The 18148-nt window shown below is 39.8% G+C and overlaps 2 pseudogenes across 1 annotated transcript; one reads left to right on the top strand and one right to left on the bottom strand.

Moving 5' to 3' along the window:
- LOC108306181 lies at positions 1–1135 on the top strand (annotated as a pseudogene).
- A 9210-nt stretch (positions 1136–10345) lies between these two features.
- Positions 10346–11257, bottom strand: LOC108306185 (annotated as a pseudogene). Its single transcript, XR_001826040.2, has one exon. The product of XR_001826040.2 is annotated as a 60S ribosomal protein L6-like (transcript).
- Between the last annotated feature and the right edge of the window lie 6891 nt (positions 11258–18148).

Below are 18148 nucleotides of genomic sequence, written 5' to 3'. Positions count from 1 at the left end.
ATGGAGGTAAAACCACTGCCCGATGGCCCCCAGCCCAACTCCAGCCATGGGCGTCACCACCAGGGGGAAGAGGGTCATGATCTAAAAGAACCAGAGTAGTTGAGAAAACTGTTTATTGGTGGTCTGAGCTTTGAAAAGACAGATGATTGTGTAAGAGAACATTTTGAAAAACGAGGCACACTCCTAGATTGTGTGATAATGAGAGATGCCCCCCCCTCAAATGCAACATTCCAGGGGGGTTGATTTTGTGACTTACTCTTGTGTTGAAGAGGTGGATGCAGCAACGTGTGCTCGATCACAAAAGGTTGATGAACGTGTACTGGAACCAAATAGAGCTGTTTCTAGAGAGGATTCTAAAAAGCCTGATACCCATCTGACAGAGAAGAAAAATTTTGTTGGTGGTATTAAAGAAGATACAGAAGAATATAATTTGAGAGACTACCTTGTAAAGTATGGCAAGATTGAACTCATAGAAGTTATGGAAGACAGAGTGGAAAAAAGAGAGGATTTGCTTTTGCAACTTTTGATGATCGCAATACAGTTGATAACACTGTCGTCCAGAGACACCACACTATTAATAGGCGTGACTGCAAAGTGAAAAGGCCTTTTCTAAACAAGAGATGCAATCCGCTGGATCACAGAGAGATTGTGGAGGGGGATCTGGCAATTTTATGGGTTGTGGAGGAAACTTCGGAGGTTCTGGAGGTAATTTTGGCCGTGGTGGAAACTTTGGTAGAAGAGGAGGTTATGCTGGTGGAGGTGGTGGCAGGAGAGGTGGTTATGGAGGAGGTGATGGTGGATATAATGGATTTAGAGGCGATGGTGGCAACTATAGTGGTGGTCCTGGTTATAGTAGTAGAGGGAGCTATGGTGGTGGTGGACCAGAATATGGAAACCAAGGTGGTGGGTATGTGGCGGTGGTAGAGGGTGTGACGGTTACAGTGAAGGACGAAATCTGGCAATAGTAACTATGGTGGTGGTGGCCAGTATAATGATTTTGGAAATTATAGTGGACAACAACAATCAAATTATGAACCCATGAAAGGGGTTTTGGTGGAAGAAACTCAGTCATCCCTATGATGGTGGTTATGGATCTGGTGATGGATGTGGTGGATATAGTAACACAAGACTCTAAAAACAGCAGAAAAGGGCTGTCGTTCTTAGCAGAAGAGAGAGCGAGGAGTTGTCAGGAAAGTTGCAGGCAACTTTGAGACAGTCATCCCAAATGCATTAAAGCAACTGTAAAAATCTGCCATAGAGGGAACAATGACCCATAGTCAGAAAAGTTACTGCAGCTTAAACAGGAATCCTTCTTGTTCAGGACTGTCATAGCCACAGTTTGCAAAATGTACAGCTATTGATTAATGCAGTGCAGTGTCAATTCGATGTTCATTCCTGAGGCCTTTTATCTGTGGTAGCTTTTTCTTTTTTTCTTTTCATTTCATCGGGAATATTGCCCCATAAAAATTAAGAAATTTTTAACTTTTCAATATTTGTGTAGTTTAGTTTTTCTATATTTTAGTACAGAAACTGTAAAAAAAGCAATTTTGAAGGTGTTTCCTTATGAGTTAACAAGTAAAGATTGTTGTTAATGACCATTTTGTATGAATTTTTCTAAAGTTAACTGTAAAGAAACACTTGCTGACTTGCAGTTTAAGGGAAATCTATTCTCCCCATTTTCAAACCACGATATGAATGGGTGCTGACATGTGGAGAGAATAGATATTTGTGTGTTTACAATGTATGTTTTAGATAAATAAGATTGAGTAGTTAAATTAGCATTTGTGATTTTAATAGCATTAAGGTTACCTTCAAATGAAAAANAAAAAAAAAAAAAAAAAAAAAACTCAGTATGCTAAGATGCTGTTTTGGGATATCATGTTGTAGGTGCAAAAGGAACTTTCCTTCCACTCCCTGAAGCTTCAAGGATTTGAGCCTATAAGACAAAGTGACAATAGACAGGTTAACAGGAGAAAAGGTGTACACATTTATAACGTGCAAATGCATGGGAGGCATCATACCAAGTATGAAACTCAAACAAGGGCCAGGTGGTTGAAGCTTAAAGACCTCCATTCTTAGGAGAGAGGAAAGTGGGGGTGGAGGGGATGCAGGCAATTTTAGAGGAAGAGTAAATGATTTTTAGGGGAGATGAGTGGACCTGAAAAACGGTCAATAGCCCAGGGCAAAGTTTTTCGGGACTCTGGGAGTGGTGTCAACTCTAGTCTTTTCTGCAAGTTATTCTGCGTGCTTGATGAGATTACAAGGAGGGAGCCCAAGATAACAGCGTTTCTGCATGAGGGAACTTCACAGAAAGCACCTCTCCATGCTTCAGGATAGGGAGCTAGGGGAGGGAAGGAGAGTGGGAGAATGTCAGAGAGACTGTGTTTCTGAGGCTGCTTCTTTATTTCAAGGTACTCGGCATGTTAAAGCACCATGTTTTAAGGTGTTGTTTCCTGAGCCACAACGAATATTCTGAGCCCCGACACCTAGAAGTGGTACTTTTTTAGGAAGAAATCTGAACCACCTATCCACATTCCCATATGGTATAAGAAATTTTAAATTCTCACTTTTGAAACCTACTGTCTATATTTGTGAACTATCCATGATGAATTTCTAAAGGAGCTTTTCTTACCATGACCCACTCTCATTAGTAGTAAGGCTCGTGAACTTGACTTCCTAGATTTACCACTTCCTAGTTAATAATGATGAGAGATAACAGTTTATTGTGCAGTTATTTAGAGGCCTCTGTTACCTTTTTCTAAAAACTCAAATATCCAATAGATATTTGTACTCTAAGAGTAGGTGAACATTCTCATACACGATTCATGCAGTGTTAAAGAACCACAGGCTAAGAAGCAATGCCTAATCTCTAATTAGGCAATTTGAGGAGGCAGGAGGAAAGTCTATATTCCTAAACAGACTGCCTGTGTTTTAAGAATATTTCTTATTCCTAAATCAGGCACGCATGATTCAGCCCACTAGCCATTGGTTGCCTGTCCTAAGAAACATGAGTCTCCTAATATTTGAAATTGGTTGTAGTAAAGAATGTTTGAACCAAATGCCTGCTTCCTTCAGTTCTGCCCTGAAGGAATCCTGCTAGGGGCTCTTCAATCTCTCTCTTGAAACAATGGTTTCCATACATCAAACAGTGCAGGCTCTGTGGACAATTTTTCTTGTTCACAATAAAATAAGAAAAATAAGCAGTGTGAAATGATACACATATATATAAATGGAACAAATCTGTAGTGAGAGCCTCCCATGTACCAGGCAACGTTTTGGGTAATGGAAGAAAAGGGGTGAACAAAAGATAGGAAGCCCATGACCTCATTAGCTTTATATTGTGTTGGGGGAAAGAGATAAAAGCAAAGAAATGATAGATAGCAATGTAGTAGCAAGTGCTTGATGAAAAATAAAGAAGGTAAAGGAATGGAGAGGAATGGAAGTACAGAAGGGGAAGGCTTGTCCACATGGAGTCTGTGAAGAGGAGGTTTCAATAGGGCTAGAGAAGCCTTGCCTCTTCTGGTTAGATTCCAGTGGAGAGCTCTATCAATGCCCCAGGGGATCTGTTTCCAGTTAGAGGATAGGATTTGCCGGGTGTAAAGGCAGTAGGGTGAAAAGGGGCTTGCTATGTTTCAGGAACGCGCTATTTCTGAAGGCCTTTGCGGCATGTTGGTGTAAAAGTTGCCAACTCTTCATGTTTGAAAAGACTGTCTTGTATTCTGAGATTATGTCTTTCCTCTCTCCCCTTACCCCCCACTGATGTTAACATGTCTTTTCTTTTAAGAAATGATGTAAGATTTCAAGTTAGCTATTGTTGGTGTTTTTTTTTTTTTTTTTTTTTGACATAATTTGGCTATTTAAAATGTTGGCAGCGGTATGTTGTTCTCTCTTTTTTTTCCCAAACTGATTCATAAAATACAAAACTCTCTTAAGCCCTGGCTTAAGACATGCAGAAAGTGCCAGTTCTCCCTCTGTGTCCATGGAAAACTCTGTCTTAACTCACTTCCAAGTATTATTTGATTTGTTTTACTCATTTGGGTACCTACTTATTTTCCAGGTTTGTCTTGAAAGAAAAAGAAACACTGTGATCCCCAAATTCACATTCTATATTTTGGCTTATTTTATTTTATTTTAACATGAAAAAGCAGTAGTAAAATTTATCCCTGATTCTTTAATAAAACAGCATGTCAGCGGAACAGGTACGGGAAACGGGGCCCTCCCAAGTTATTTTATAGTCTGACATCAAAATTAAACTGGGATGCTGAGAATGTCTGGGGCTCTCCCTGTTCTCTGTCTCCTCCTAAGATTTCCAGGGGATATCCGTGTTTGTTTTGTGTTTGTGTTTTAGAGGTAGGGTGGGGAGTTGGGAGCTGCTTTTTTTTTTTTTTTCTGTAAGACAAAAGGAGAAAACCAGATATTTTCAAGGGAATTGACTACTAGTGGCCAGCATAACAAAGAAACCCCACTAAGCCTAACCACAACCTGGCAGAATGAAAAGTGATTCCAGAGCTGCCACTCACCACAAATCCCCATGAACCATGCCAGGAAACAAGCTGAAAGAAGTACAGAGCCTGCCGCTGAAGGGCCACAAATGTGGCCCCTAGAGAATCTTCTGGTCCCATTCAAATTCAAAGTGGTAGCATGGGGGAGGGGTGGCAACTGGAGACAGAATTAGCCGCCCTGCGATCACTTTCAGGGTTATGATGGAACTCATTTAAAATGCAAAACTACATTCTGCTGTAAACACAGACACAAACTGAAAGCAGAGAGGAAATCGAATTTTATTTGGTGATTTTCAATTTTAGGATTGAAATGGGGATGGGAAGAATGACGCTATTTATTTTTCCAGAACTGAAATTGCCTGTTCTCTTTTGTAGGATAAGTGAATGTGGACTGATATATTACTTCTTTAGGCTTCAATGCTAATAAGGCATACTTCCCACAGAATCTGACAGAAAGGATGAATACCTTGCCCTGCTAATGGTTAATTTGTAGTGGCATGTGTATTTCTTGAATGTTCATGAAGTTTTCTAATTCATCAGCACACAATCGGGCTTTTTTCCTCTCTTTAAACAGAATGAAATACCAAGAGGGTAAGAGGTTCGGGGGTGTCGTATTATCCCTCAGCCCCTGTGTTTACTACCTAAAAGTTATTGCTAATTTTTTCTACCTTGGGAACAAAATTGTTCTTCAACAAATAATTCAGTACTGACCACACTTTAAAATGTTTATTGCCGTTGAATCTGTCACAGATTGCATCAAGCCACAGAGATGCTAATCTGTCTCATGTATTTGAAACTCTTCTGGGAAACATAGATTTGGGCTTACTGCTGAGTGAACATGACTGTTAGGATTATGGAGACCGTACACAGTGAAGAAAGGCAGCATCGCTTTTCTGACTGGAAAGTAAACAATAGGGCGATTGTCGGCTTACACATGGGGCCAACAGCCCTACTGCTGAAGAGCTGTATGTAAAATCCTTGATAGCAATCCGTCTTGATGTTTTCTTCTTGGAGTTGGATGTTGTCAAGAATTCAGATGAGCCACCCCAGTGCGTATGCAGGAAACAAAACAGGATATTCTTGTTTAAGGACTGTTTTCTGTAATTATGTTGATTTTTTTATGCAACACTTGAACTTTTAAAAACTCAAGGATGCGTTAAGAAGTACTCCAGAGGAGAATAAATGATTGGGATTTTGTCATAAGTGAAATGTTATCATGCGTTCTTAACAACATTAACTTGTTTGTATTTGTAATTGGGTCTATGAATTAAGGATACTTAGGCCATGCCTGGTTCATCTTCCTGCTCCTCCCTTGGCACCGCTCCCCTCCCCGGCCCATTTTCAGGCAGGAGGTCAAGTTGTCTTTGGAACATCATATTTCCTGCATGGAAAAGGTACTGGATTGTATAATCGTCTGACAGGAAAGTTTCAAGAGTACCAGGAGTTTCCCTTGGAAGGCTTGGGGCGGGGTGAGAATGTGCAGCAGTCCTTTGAGCTTCTTTCCTTTGAGCTATCACGGGCTGTTCTGTGGTTGCATATACACAGTTTCAGTGTGGAGAGAGCTAAACTGAACTGTAAATACCCTAAGGAAAAAATGTCTGTGGAAATATGTACCCTGGGCTTGCCTGGTACCTTGTAGTTTTGTGTGTCCTTCCTTGCTAAGGAAGGAACATCTGGCTGAACGACTTACTGCTTAATGATATCAGGCTACAGACATCCGGTCACTCCTTTCCCATCCCAATATAAATTCTCTGTCTGAGACAAGGGATGTAACATATTTATATGCCAAGAAATTTGATTTTGTGACAATTATTTGCTCTTAATTTAAGAAAATTACTTTGTGCTCTTTTTCTTTTATTTAATCAAAATGCCATGCGATTTCCTATTTCACTTGAATAATTCTCATAATTTTACAACACAATGAAAGGATTATAGATTAGTGCAGGTCAATCTCCTCCATGTCCTCCTTATTTTTCTTAAGATTCCAATCCACAAAAGGTCATAGACAACATAATACTTCCGGGCCAAGGACACCACAAGGTCCCTTTACAAAAGCGACTATACTCCAACAGAAGTGTGCCCTGAGTTTTAACCACTGTGATTCAATGGAGAACATAAAATGTGAACCAGTCAGCAGCAACTGCCAAGTTCAGTCAGGAGCACCCTGTGAAAGCTGATCTCACTCTAGGGATTAAGGCTGTGTGGGAGAGAGTTTAAAACGGTGTTTGTGGGTCAGCCTGTCTGGGTTGGAATTCAGATTCTACCCTTAGGCAAGGAGATAATTTAAACCTTCTTTCCCTTGGTTTTCTCAACTGCAAAAGGAAAATTATAATTGTTCAATTATTCTTTGCTGCATAGTAAAACACCCTGAAATTTAATGGCTTGAAAGAAATATGTCTTATCTCTTACCTTTCCATGGATTGACTGGACTCTGTTGGGTGGTCTTCACTCAGGGCTCATCATTCTGGAGCAGTCAGAAACAGCAGAAACCGGAGTCATGGGAAGGCTTCAGGAGGCTGGCCCCACAACATGACTTGTTCACATGCTGATGGCAGGCTGGAAGCTGAGTTGGGACTTTGTTGACACCTGGCTTCTCCATGTTGCCTGAGCTTTCCCACAGCATAGAAGCCTTAGTCTAACTTCTTTTCTTTCTTTTTTTTTTTTTTTGAGACAGAATCTTGCTCTGTTGCCCAGGCTGGAGTGCAGTGGTGCGATCTCAGCTCACTGCCTCCCAGGTTCAAGTGATTCTCTTGCCTCAGCCTCCCAAGTAGCTGGGATTGGCTAATTTTTTGTATTTTTAGTAGAGACAGAATTTCACCATGCTGGCCAGGCTGGTCTTGAACTCCTGACTTCTGATCTGCCCACATCAGCCTCCAAAACCCTGGGAGGATTACTGGCATAAGCCACTGTGCCCGGCCGCCTTAGTCTGACAACTTAATGGAAGCTCAGGGTTCCAAGAGAACAAAGCAATGTTGCCAGTACATTTAAAGGTTAAGCTAGGACCTAGCATACTGTCCCTTCTGCCCCACTCTATGCATCAAGCAAGTCAATAAGGCCAGCTCAGATTCAAAAGGAGGGGAATTAGGCTCCACGTCTCAATCTCTCAATTAGAGTAGTAAATAATTTGATGCCATCCCTGATCTACCATGAATATAAAAATCATATAGAGTTTCGTGAGAATTAAGCAAATTAATCTTTGTAACATACTTAGACCAATGTGTCACACATGTAATGTATTTTCAATGAAAGTTACTTATTATTTTCTAGGTACTTATCCTATTTTATTTTTCTTCATTGCATTTATCTCTATCCAACTTTGCTTGTTTTTATATATGTCTATATGCATGTGTTTATTGTCTATCTCTCCTACCGAAATGTAAACTCCATTACCATAGGAACTACTTTTCTTTTTTTTTTTTTTTTGAGACGGAGTTTGGCTCTTGTTACCCAGGCTGGAGTGCAATGGCACGATCTCGGCTCACCACAACCTCCGCCTCCTGGGTTCAGGCAATTCTCCTGCCTCAGCCTCCCAAGTAGCTGGGACTACAGGCACGCACCACCATGCCCAGCTAATTTTTGTATTTTTAGTAGAGACCGGGTTTCACCATGTTGACCAGGATGGTCTCAATCTCTTGACCTTGTGATCCACCCACCTCAGCCTCCCAAAGTGCTGGGATTATAGGCATGACCACCGCGCCCAGCCAGGAACTACTTTTCTAGGGCCTAGAAGAGTGTCTGGTACTTGATGAGGGCACCATAAATATTTGTTGAATTAATGAGTGAACTAGTGAATAAGTGAATGAACCCAGTGAACATAAAACTGTAAGGAAACAAACATCTTGGATGTTTGGTTGTAGAAAATGGGAGTGAGGGAGGATTATAACAGAGACATTGACGTTATGATTTATTTAAATATATTAAAAATTAGGATGAGTATCATCTCATATGAAGCAGTCTTAACTGCAGCTGTCTGAGGAAGTATAAAATATATTACTAGGCCTACCTTGTAACCAAAATTGGAAAGTTGCATGCGGTCACTCACAGGCCTTTGAATCTGACAAGTCTGAGCATGAGTTCCTGCTCTCCTGTTTGCTTGCTGTCTGACATGAAAAGTTTTTTAACTACTCTGAGTTGTAAAGTCTGTGAAATCAGACAACAAGGCACACCTCATGGGACTCCTATGAGAATTAAAAACAGCTGACAAAGGGTTTCAACAAAAGTACTGGACACACTTAATAAAAATGTACCAGTTCCAAAAAGTATAAATGATAGGTAAACTTTATTGACATGAATTTTATTTTACTTATACTCTATATTAGTTTAGACAGCTTTTCAGTTTTAGTTTTTCAAAAACTCCTCTGTTCCCAAACACATTAAAAATATTAAAATAATATCACATTTACTTTTTACTAATTCAACATTCAATCTGTGAGTATAATGACCCATAAACTGACCTTTCTGTTTCACCGGTAACTGACAAAAGAATTGAAACTGAATATTGACTACGTTTTAACAACCATGTTAAAAATAAATGTTTACATTTATCAAGAGAAATTGTGACATCAAAGGAAGTAAGCATCATGTCCGAAGAACAACTTCCCAGAATTCAAGGGGAATTCCCCCACCCCCAGTCTCTTTGTGAGGATGTCCAAATGTAAATTACTTAATCAACCAGATGGTGATTGTCGAGAGTTCAATGAATTCAAAACACTTGGAACTTTGGGAATTTTTAAAAGGGAAACCACTATTTGTTTTCCAGAGTGCTTAGTATTTTGAAATAAACTTATATGCCAAGATGAACTAATAAATATAACAATCTATTTTTTCAAAACATTGAGAATATATATGTTTAATTCAAGATGGTTAATTTGTAGGTAGACACACATATTTATATATATATTCGTAGTGGATACATTGAACACAAGTTTTGTCTGTTTCCTTGCTTTGTAAAAACTGTTAAATAATATTTCTTACACTGAAACACTTCTCTGGAACCTGGGAAAGATAGAAGCTAGAAAAAAGGATGATGAATCAAGAATCATACATCTTCAAAAGGAAAATATTCAACACTAAAGTTGCATATTGCTGGCAGGTAGACAGTACAACATATATTCATTTCTCCAATTAGCAAAACACCAAAGAAGCACACGGCAGGCACAGCTCAGTCCTCTAACATGAAGGAGAATGGACCTGCAGAAGACATCACAGTAAAGCACAGTAACAGTTGTTTTGGGGGGGACTTACAAATACAGGACTCACTAACGGGTTTAATATCAGATAGGTGTCAACACTAAAATCACATCTATTTAACATACCTGACAAAAGGTGGTTAGAAAATATTCGTTTTCTTCTTTCTTTTGGACTATTTTTTTCTCACTTTTTTGTCAGTTACCATGATGTCTGGGCTCCATGACTAAGTGTATAGCCGTGAGTGCTGGGATCACTTTATGGCTTTTTCTTCCCAAATAAAAAAGCCTAGTCTGGTTATGTATTATCAATGGCAGGTGATAGCCTGCATGAAGGACCAATATGGGGAAAGCAGAGACCCAGATGAAATCAATATAAAGTAAACTTCTCTATCTGAGCCTTTCCATCCTTCCACTTCTAGTTCCTTTATGATCCATGACTCACATTAGGAAGATCAGTATGCCAGAGACTGGTCTGCTCAGTGAAGCTCACTTATGTGAAAAGGAGAAACTCTTGATCTCAGAGATCCTAATTGGATCCAATTATATAGGCTTCATCTCCTTAGCAAATACGGTATTGGCATTCATGCCATGGCTATTTTTCCTATACAGTAGTGCTGACACAAGTGATTTAGGGTTTTTCTTTTTTCTTTTCTTTTTTTAAGGTAATCAGTTATTTAATTAGATTATTAGGACATTTAAAACACCAATTTGTGAGGATAAATTCCATTTGTCAGGGCAAACGCAGATCGCAGGTAGCCCTGGAGCTGAGGAATAGCTTTGATTTTTGGTAAAATGTGTGAGTCCACAGCTTTCTGATCAATCTTGCGCTGCTCTGTAAGCTCGTATTTCTCTTTTTCTGTGTCGAAGATCTCACCTTCCTCGTGTCTGGGCTTCCGCAGCTGCTGCTGCTTCTTGGAGTAAGCATCAGTAAGATGTTTTGGGATTTTTACATTGCTGATATCAATTTTGGTTGAGATGGTAATGACCAATTTCTGGTGCGTTCTTCGCAGAGGAACTCGATTGAGGACCAGAGGTCCAGTCACAAGTAACAAGCCACTAGCCAACTGCTTCAGGAAAACCACCCTCTTGCCCCTGTGGCGTCCAGTGAGGATGATCAGAATGGTCCCGGGCGTGATGCTGGCTCGCAGTTTTCTCACGTGCTGACTGAAGGGTTTTTTGCCATGGCTCAACAGCTTTCGAGGCACATCTTCAGTAGGATAATACCTAGGCATTTTGTGAAGTTTAATCACCCGGGTACCACCGTTTTTGTCACCACCAACTGGCTTTGTAACAGTTGCAAGAACCTTTCTCCTTCTTTTTCTTTTCAACCTTGGATTTAGCGGCTGAGTACTTCCTCTTGTACATGGCCTTTCTGGAATATATGGCAGATCGGGAATACCTGCCAATTCCTCTGACAAGAACAGGATTGTGGCTGCAATGGGGCTTCCCCTTCTTGGGCTTTTTAGCCTTGAGGTTACCCTTTTTCCCTTTGTTACCAGCATCAGCCTTCTTGGCTTCAGGTTTCTTCTCTTTAGCATCCGGCTTCTCAACTTTTTCACCCACCATCTTGCAAGAGGGGACAGAGCGGTTTTTCTTTTTTCTTTCCACACCTTACCCCTTCCAGAGAATGTCTATAATTCCACTCCTTACAATAGTAAATCCAGAAGGCAAGAATTCTCAACAAAATGTGTTCATACACATTTACCTTTTTCTTTCATATTTGTAGTAATGATAAGTAATGCCTATAGTTTGGATTATAAATTGTTCAATTTATCCAACCAAGACAAAAGTCTTTTAGGGGAATTTCACTATCCAGTCTATTATTTAACCTCATGAACAAAATCACTGTTGCTGCCTCACTTAAAAAGATTCATCATGAAGGTTAAGAACAGATGACACGAGTGTCTACAGTCTCCTGGAATCACAAATGTACAAACAAGAGAACTAATTTTTCTCTACTGTTTTTATGAAAAAAAGGAAAGCTTTTCTTCACACTAGGCAAACAGCAACTGGTTTAGTCTCATAAATTCACATATCCTAAGTAATGTCAGTCTTCAGGCAGATTAGATTAACAGGCCTTGTGTTATCATCCCAGGAAAAAAAAAGAAGAAAAATAGATCCAAAGTCATCTGGTTAATTGGAGGAGGTAGGGAGATGAAGTTGCTTGCATTAAGTTCTTTTGGAACATTTGCAAGATCCACAAAATCTGTTTTTAGCTCAGTCATTCATCCTGTTGGATGTGTGATGTGTTTCCAATTTAATGATAATTGCCCTTTCCATTTCTTTGATAATTGCCCTCTCTATTATCATTTATGGAGATTCAAATTATAAATCAAGACAAGACAGCCAAAAAATATTATGATTGTCCCTTCTGAGGCCACAGTAAAACTCAAGTAACACTTGCAAAGTCTGAGAGCTTAAGCTGTTTTCATTTGCTTGTTTCTGAACATTTTATTTTAGGGTCCAGTGGTTTTCCTAAAGATGAGGTTGCATGACAATAATAGAATGAATGATACTGTGTACAGAGAATATAAATTTAGCTTTGATTCAAGTTATGAACTTGTAGTTTAAATCACAAACTTCTACTCCCAACTGTCTGAAAGCAAAGGTGGGGAGTCAGCCACAAATGCCTGCTATTAGTCACCTGTGTCCCCACCAAGGACATAGCCTTGCCTCCCAGGAGTTGCCCCTCTCTCTTTATTCTCAGCCTGTTTGGGCGGGGCGGGGGCGGTGAGCAAAGCTGTATTCATTCCTTCTCACTCAATATGCCCCATGATCAACACAATGAGATGTGTAGAAAGACATGACTGAGGTTTTCTCTAAGATTCCTGGAACCATCTCCCAAAACAAAGCAGTATAATAAAAATGTACTCCCAAAAATGGCTCTTCGAGTTGGTAACAATGGAGTCCTGATTCCAGCTTATACCTGCTCAGGAGATGCCATTAAAATTTTCAGGAATTTGGCAAGCTGTTTGTTCCCCCAGAGAACCACTATTAATTAAAAAATTGCATAAATTTACAATTAAATAATTATATTTAAAACAAAGGTAATAAATGCACATATTCATCACTTCATAATTATTTTAGAACATTGTATTTTCTGTGTTGCTGAGTGTGTTTTTATATATTATATCAACATGCTTGAAATGCCATATAATGGTACAATACAGACTATCTCTTCTCAATTGTGACTTCATATTAGCACCTAATATGGTGAATATTAGTAAATAATACTAAATATAGTATTTAAACCACCATATCAGAAAATGCTACATATCGGTGGTTTTTTCCCAGAGAGCTGATCAGTAAATATTTTGCAGCCCGGCTCTGGGCATGGTTTTGTGAAGAAAGGACTTTGGAGCAGGGATGGCCTGGGTTTCTTTTTCGCTCAATTAGTAGCTACATGAACTTGGACAGCTTAAACTCTCTGAGGCTTAATTTGTTGCTTTCCTGCTTAATATACTTCAATATTTTTCTATTCTCTTAGGATAAAGTCCAAAATCCTTGGAGTGTTTTTTTCCCTTATCGTTGCCCCAGATTTTTTCAAACTCCTTGAATCCCCCAAGTTCCTTCTGCCTCAGGGTCCTCAAATCTGTAGTGCTCTTCTTTTCCCTCTTGGTCCTGCTAACTCCAACCCATTATTTAGGTCTCTGTTTAAACGTCACTTTCTCCAGGTAGACTTTGCTGATAGAAACTCCCTATACCTCCCATATAATAGGTTAGGACATTTTATTAGAAACTCCCAGAAAAACTTTTGCGTTTGTCAAAGTGTAACAGAATTATTTTGCACTTAGTTGTTCGCTTAATGTCAAAACCCCTCTTTCATCCATGTTTCTTATGAGTTGTTATCTGCCCAGTTTAACTCTGTGCCCTTGGAAGAGCAGTTTGCAAGCCTAATCACTAACTTTAATCTGTAGGGTTTCTGTCTTATTCAGAGCAAACTCTCATTTTCAAAGTCACTCATTGTACCCATGAGGTATTTCAGCATGGTTGGTAAGTACGGGAACTCTGAGGCTGAGCATTGCAGGTTTGAATCCTGACTCCACCGCTTCTGGGCTGTGTGGCTTTCGCAACCTTTCTGTCCCTCTCATTCCTAATTTATGAAGCAGAGTTAATAACAAATCCTACTGATGCAGGATTTCTCTCAGCCCCTTCACTAGACTGGTGGCAGGCGTGCCCCTCTATTTGGCACACCAGGATCAATCCTATGCAGGAGGGAGCACATGAGCAAGTGAGTGCAGGTTCTGGCTGGCCACTCTGGATGCCCACACAGGAGCAAACACCGTGCGGTGGCCCAGGGCCAGGCCAGGTATGTTGCCTTGAGGGGAATACAGCAGTGTCCATGTGAGGGTGCCCATGACTCTGAAGCCCCAGAGGAGGTTTTACAGTGCTTCTTTAGTTGCGCCATCCACAGACTGCGGTGTGTTAGCAGCTCAGTTGGCCCTTTGCCTCATCGTGTGAAGTGGCTGCCCTCCGCTGGTGAAGGCAAAGGGCTGGTATGACGGCCTTTCTGGGTACCCGCACTCAGTGGGTCCAGAGCTATTGTCCAGTGTCCAAGAAGAATGAGGTCACATGGACAATAGAAGGGTGGGGAAGGCAGAGAATTTTATTGAAGAATGAAAATGACTGAAAAAGTCTGTCTCTTCCCCAAAGTCAGGCCATCTCCTTCTCTACCAACTGGGTCTGTGGTCTTTAAAGGCATAGGATGGGGAGTGCATGCTGATTGGTTTGTGAGTATTCAGAAAAGGCTAATGCGAAGACACCACTCAAAAATGGGCACAACAGCATAGAAAACCAATTAGGAAAGGGTAGGTATAATGCAAAATAGGTGAAGGGTGGGGATAAATCAAAGGAAAGCACACCAACCAGGAAGGCAAGTTCTTAATGCAGTCTGATGATTTAACATGTAGCTTGGCTTTTGGACTTTAAACTGCCTTCGGCTTGATGGTGGGGTTTCACCTGGTACCACCCCATCTACCTAGGCATTTGGCTGCCTCCAACATCTATCACTACTTCCTAGATGTTGTGAAAGTTCAGTAAATTAGCCTCTGTGAAATGCTCTGTGCATGATGATTGTGTAGAATGAGCACTGAACTGTTGGACATTATTCCTACTTGCCTTAACTCTGGTTGGGATTTCCCCTAATTATGTCATTTCCCAGAATTTCCACATGTATGGAGACTCTCAGGCTCCCTTACCTTTGGTGAATTTAGACAATCCCACAGATTTTAACAATCCCATCCATTAGAAGGACGCCAAAATTTCTAGTTTCTCCCCTAATTTATAATCCTACAGTTCCAGCTACTTAACTGCCATTTGCGAGAGACTTCTTGACACATCAAACACAATGCACCACACCCAAATTCATTACCCGATCAAACTAGTTCTTCCTTTTGACAACCATATTTCTGTTAATAGCAACCCAATTTCTTCAGTGAGGCCCCAAGTTTCTAATTTATCTGTGTCTCTTCCTTCTCCCTCACTGCACATCTCAGCAATTGCCAATTCCTATTGATTGTCTCTGAAATACCTCTTGCATCTTTTTCTTCCTTCGAATTCCCACTTCTACTGCCCAGCCTGGGTTGTCATTAATCTCTTTCTTGTCTGGGCTGTAACAACAGCCTCCTATCTTCCTCACAGTTTTAGACTAAGCTTAAACATAACAAGAAGCATTCTTCTAGAGTTAGACATTCCGAACACATGTTTCTTTCTCTCCCTCTCTTAATCCCTGTTTTGTGTGATGTTTTATTTGTGTCTTCCCTCCATGACAACAGAGACTTTCACCAACTAGTTCACCTCTGTAGCCTCGGCATCTAATAGTACTACTTAGTACTAGTTAGTAAATTTAATACTATTATCATTATTATTATTATAGTATGAACATGGCATATTGCCTCTGAAAATAGTACTATTAAATTTTAAACATTGATAAACTTATTTGTTGGGTTAATTATTGAATAAATCAATTTTCAGCCCTTGTTTTGATCTATAGTGCATACACTTCATCTACCTAAATTGGATTTCTGGTTAATTCACTCTCTGCTCAAACATCATCAGTGTTCCTAATTGATTACCTAATGTCTAACATCCCTATCCCAGAATACAAGGCCTCAATTAAGAGCACAAATTTACTTCTATGAAAGCTGTAGTCCACTCAGAATATTCCATTTTTTTTAAGTCAGGGTGTCACTGCGTTGCCCAGGCTGTCGTGTAGTGGTGCAATCATAGCTCACTGCAGGACCTCCTGGGCTCAAGTGATCTTCTCACCTCAGCCTTGACAGTAGCTGGGACTACAGATGCACACTACCATGCCTGGTTAATTTTTTTACATTTTTTATAGAGACAGAGTTTCATTATGTTTCCCAGGCTAGTTTCTGACTTCTGGGCTCCAGCAATCCTCCCTCCTCAACTTTCCAAAGTGCTGGAATTATTCAATATGGTATTCATTGAACCTTACAGTATGTATTTAAGCTTTCTAGAAAATACTGAAAATTATTTGAATGCTTCATTTTCAAATACAAAGTCCTTTTTAAAAAGAAGTCTGGCTATCAGTTCAAAAGCTATAATCACAACTTCAAAAATCAACTGTTATTTAATTACCTTTGTCTCCTTAAAATGGATACAGTTAGATAGCTAATGTTAATTCCTATTGCAAAGATGAGCTTTTTCATTACAAATGAAAATATCCCACTTTCCCAAAATTACACAATAAAATGTTCACCATTTATTTGAAATGTTAATATTCCATCTATTACCTAACCATGAAATAAAGAAACTGGCAAGAAAACAACTGAAGGGCTACTTTATTTATAAAGTAAAGTAGCATTTACTTTTGAGCATTTTCAACCATAGCCTAAGATTTTATCCCCATCTGTAAATGTGCTTAATTAACCAAGAGCAGTGTGAAGCCTAAATAAGTTTATCTAGGAAATTTTCCTTTGTTACCTGTCATAGAACCTTTAAAGTTATGTTGGACCCTCACGATAAAACATGGTACTTGGAAGCAAAATTCTGTATTAGTCAAATTTGCTTTGGACTACATCCAAGAACTGCCATTTTGATGCTGGTTTGCCAAGAGCAAGGACCTATCCATGAGCCCTCAGGAGAGTAGCACAGAAAGGTCACATTGTAGAATAAAGTAGGTCCATTTCTCAGCTACCATTTTAAGGCCAGGTTTTACAGCCTCACTCACCAATCTGAAAGATAGCAAAGGCTATCCCTTGCATTCACAAGGCAGTTTTTTACCCTGTTTCAATTGATGTCAAACTTACACTATGCTGACAAACTAAAAATGACTGGTTTCCAAAAACTTACTCTCTCGCTCTCTTACTAGTAATTTAAACATGTAACCAAGTGTAAGAAATCCATATTCTTTACAAACTCTTTAAATTCAAGAAACAACTAATAACTAATCTGTACTCTAAAATGCATAAATGGTTTAGCCCATCTGGGAATTCTGTTGTTTAAAAGTTCACTGAATGTAGCCAGGCATGATGGCTCATGTCTGTTATCCCAGAAATTTGGGAAGCTGAGGTGGGTGGATCATCTGAGGTCAAGAGTTCAAGACCAGCCTGACCAACATGCTGAACCCCTCATCTCTACTAAAAATACAAAAAATTAGCCAGGCGTGGTGGCAGGCACCTGTAATCCCAGCTACCGGGAGGCTGGGGCAGGAGAATCACTTGAACCTGGGAGGCGGAGGTTGCCGTGAGCCAAGATTGTGCCATTACACTTCAGCCTGGATGACAAGAGTGAAACTCCATTAAAGAAAAAAAATCACTGGGAGATATTTTAAATAGGTAGTCATATCTTGATTAGCCTTATTCCCATTTTTCTTCAGAGGCAGTGCCTGATTTTCTTATTCTGGTTTAAGACCCACTTGATAGAAATCCACCCACTTACACACTGCTTAGTTAGGAATACATTTTAAGAATTTGAAACTTACATACAAGCATTTGACCTAGTACAATGAGCAGGAGAGTAGTAATTAGTCAACATGCCACAAGTTGGCTTTACCATCTCACTGCTTTGAGAAATTGTAACTGACTGCTGCATCTCACCATTCCTACACTGTTAGTATTTTATTGCTTGCAAAATATTTTTTACTGGAATAGGATTGCTTAAAGCAGATAGATACTCCTGCCTGACTAGTAACAATAAATATGTACACCATAAAAATACAAGAGATAATATACTCATTTTGTCAAAAGAAAAAATGAGTATCTACTACAAAAGTGGGGTGATCTGGAGTGCTCCTCTCAGGCATCTCTCTGATGCCCAGGCAAGTAGTGCCAGAGGACAAGAAAAGGTCCAGAGACCCACTTGTCACTGGAGTTTGCAGAAGCTGGGAGAAATGGAAATAGCTGCTACAGAGGAGATTCTATTGCCAGTATATAATAATCCTTTTTTTCTTTTTTTTTTTTTTTAACCAGTGGTGAGCAGGCATTTACTTTGCTT

The sequence above is a fragment of the Cebus imitator genome, unplaced genomic scaffold (assembly GCF_001604975.1).
Source record: "Cebus imitator isolate Cc_AM_T3 unplaced genomic scaffold, Cebus_imitator-1.0 Scaffold3, whole genome shotgun sequence".
Lineage (NCBI taxonomy): Eukaryota > Metazoa > Chordata > Mammalia > Primates > Cebidae > Cebus > Cebus imitator.
Note: the sequence above shows the minus strand (reverse complement) of the source record. Positions and strands in the feature narration are given on the sequence as shown.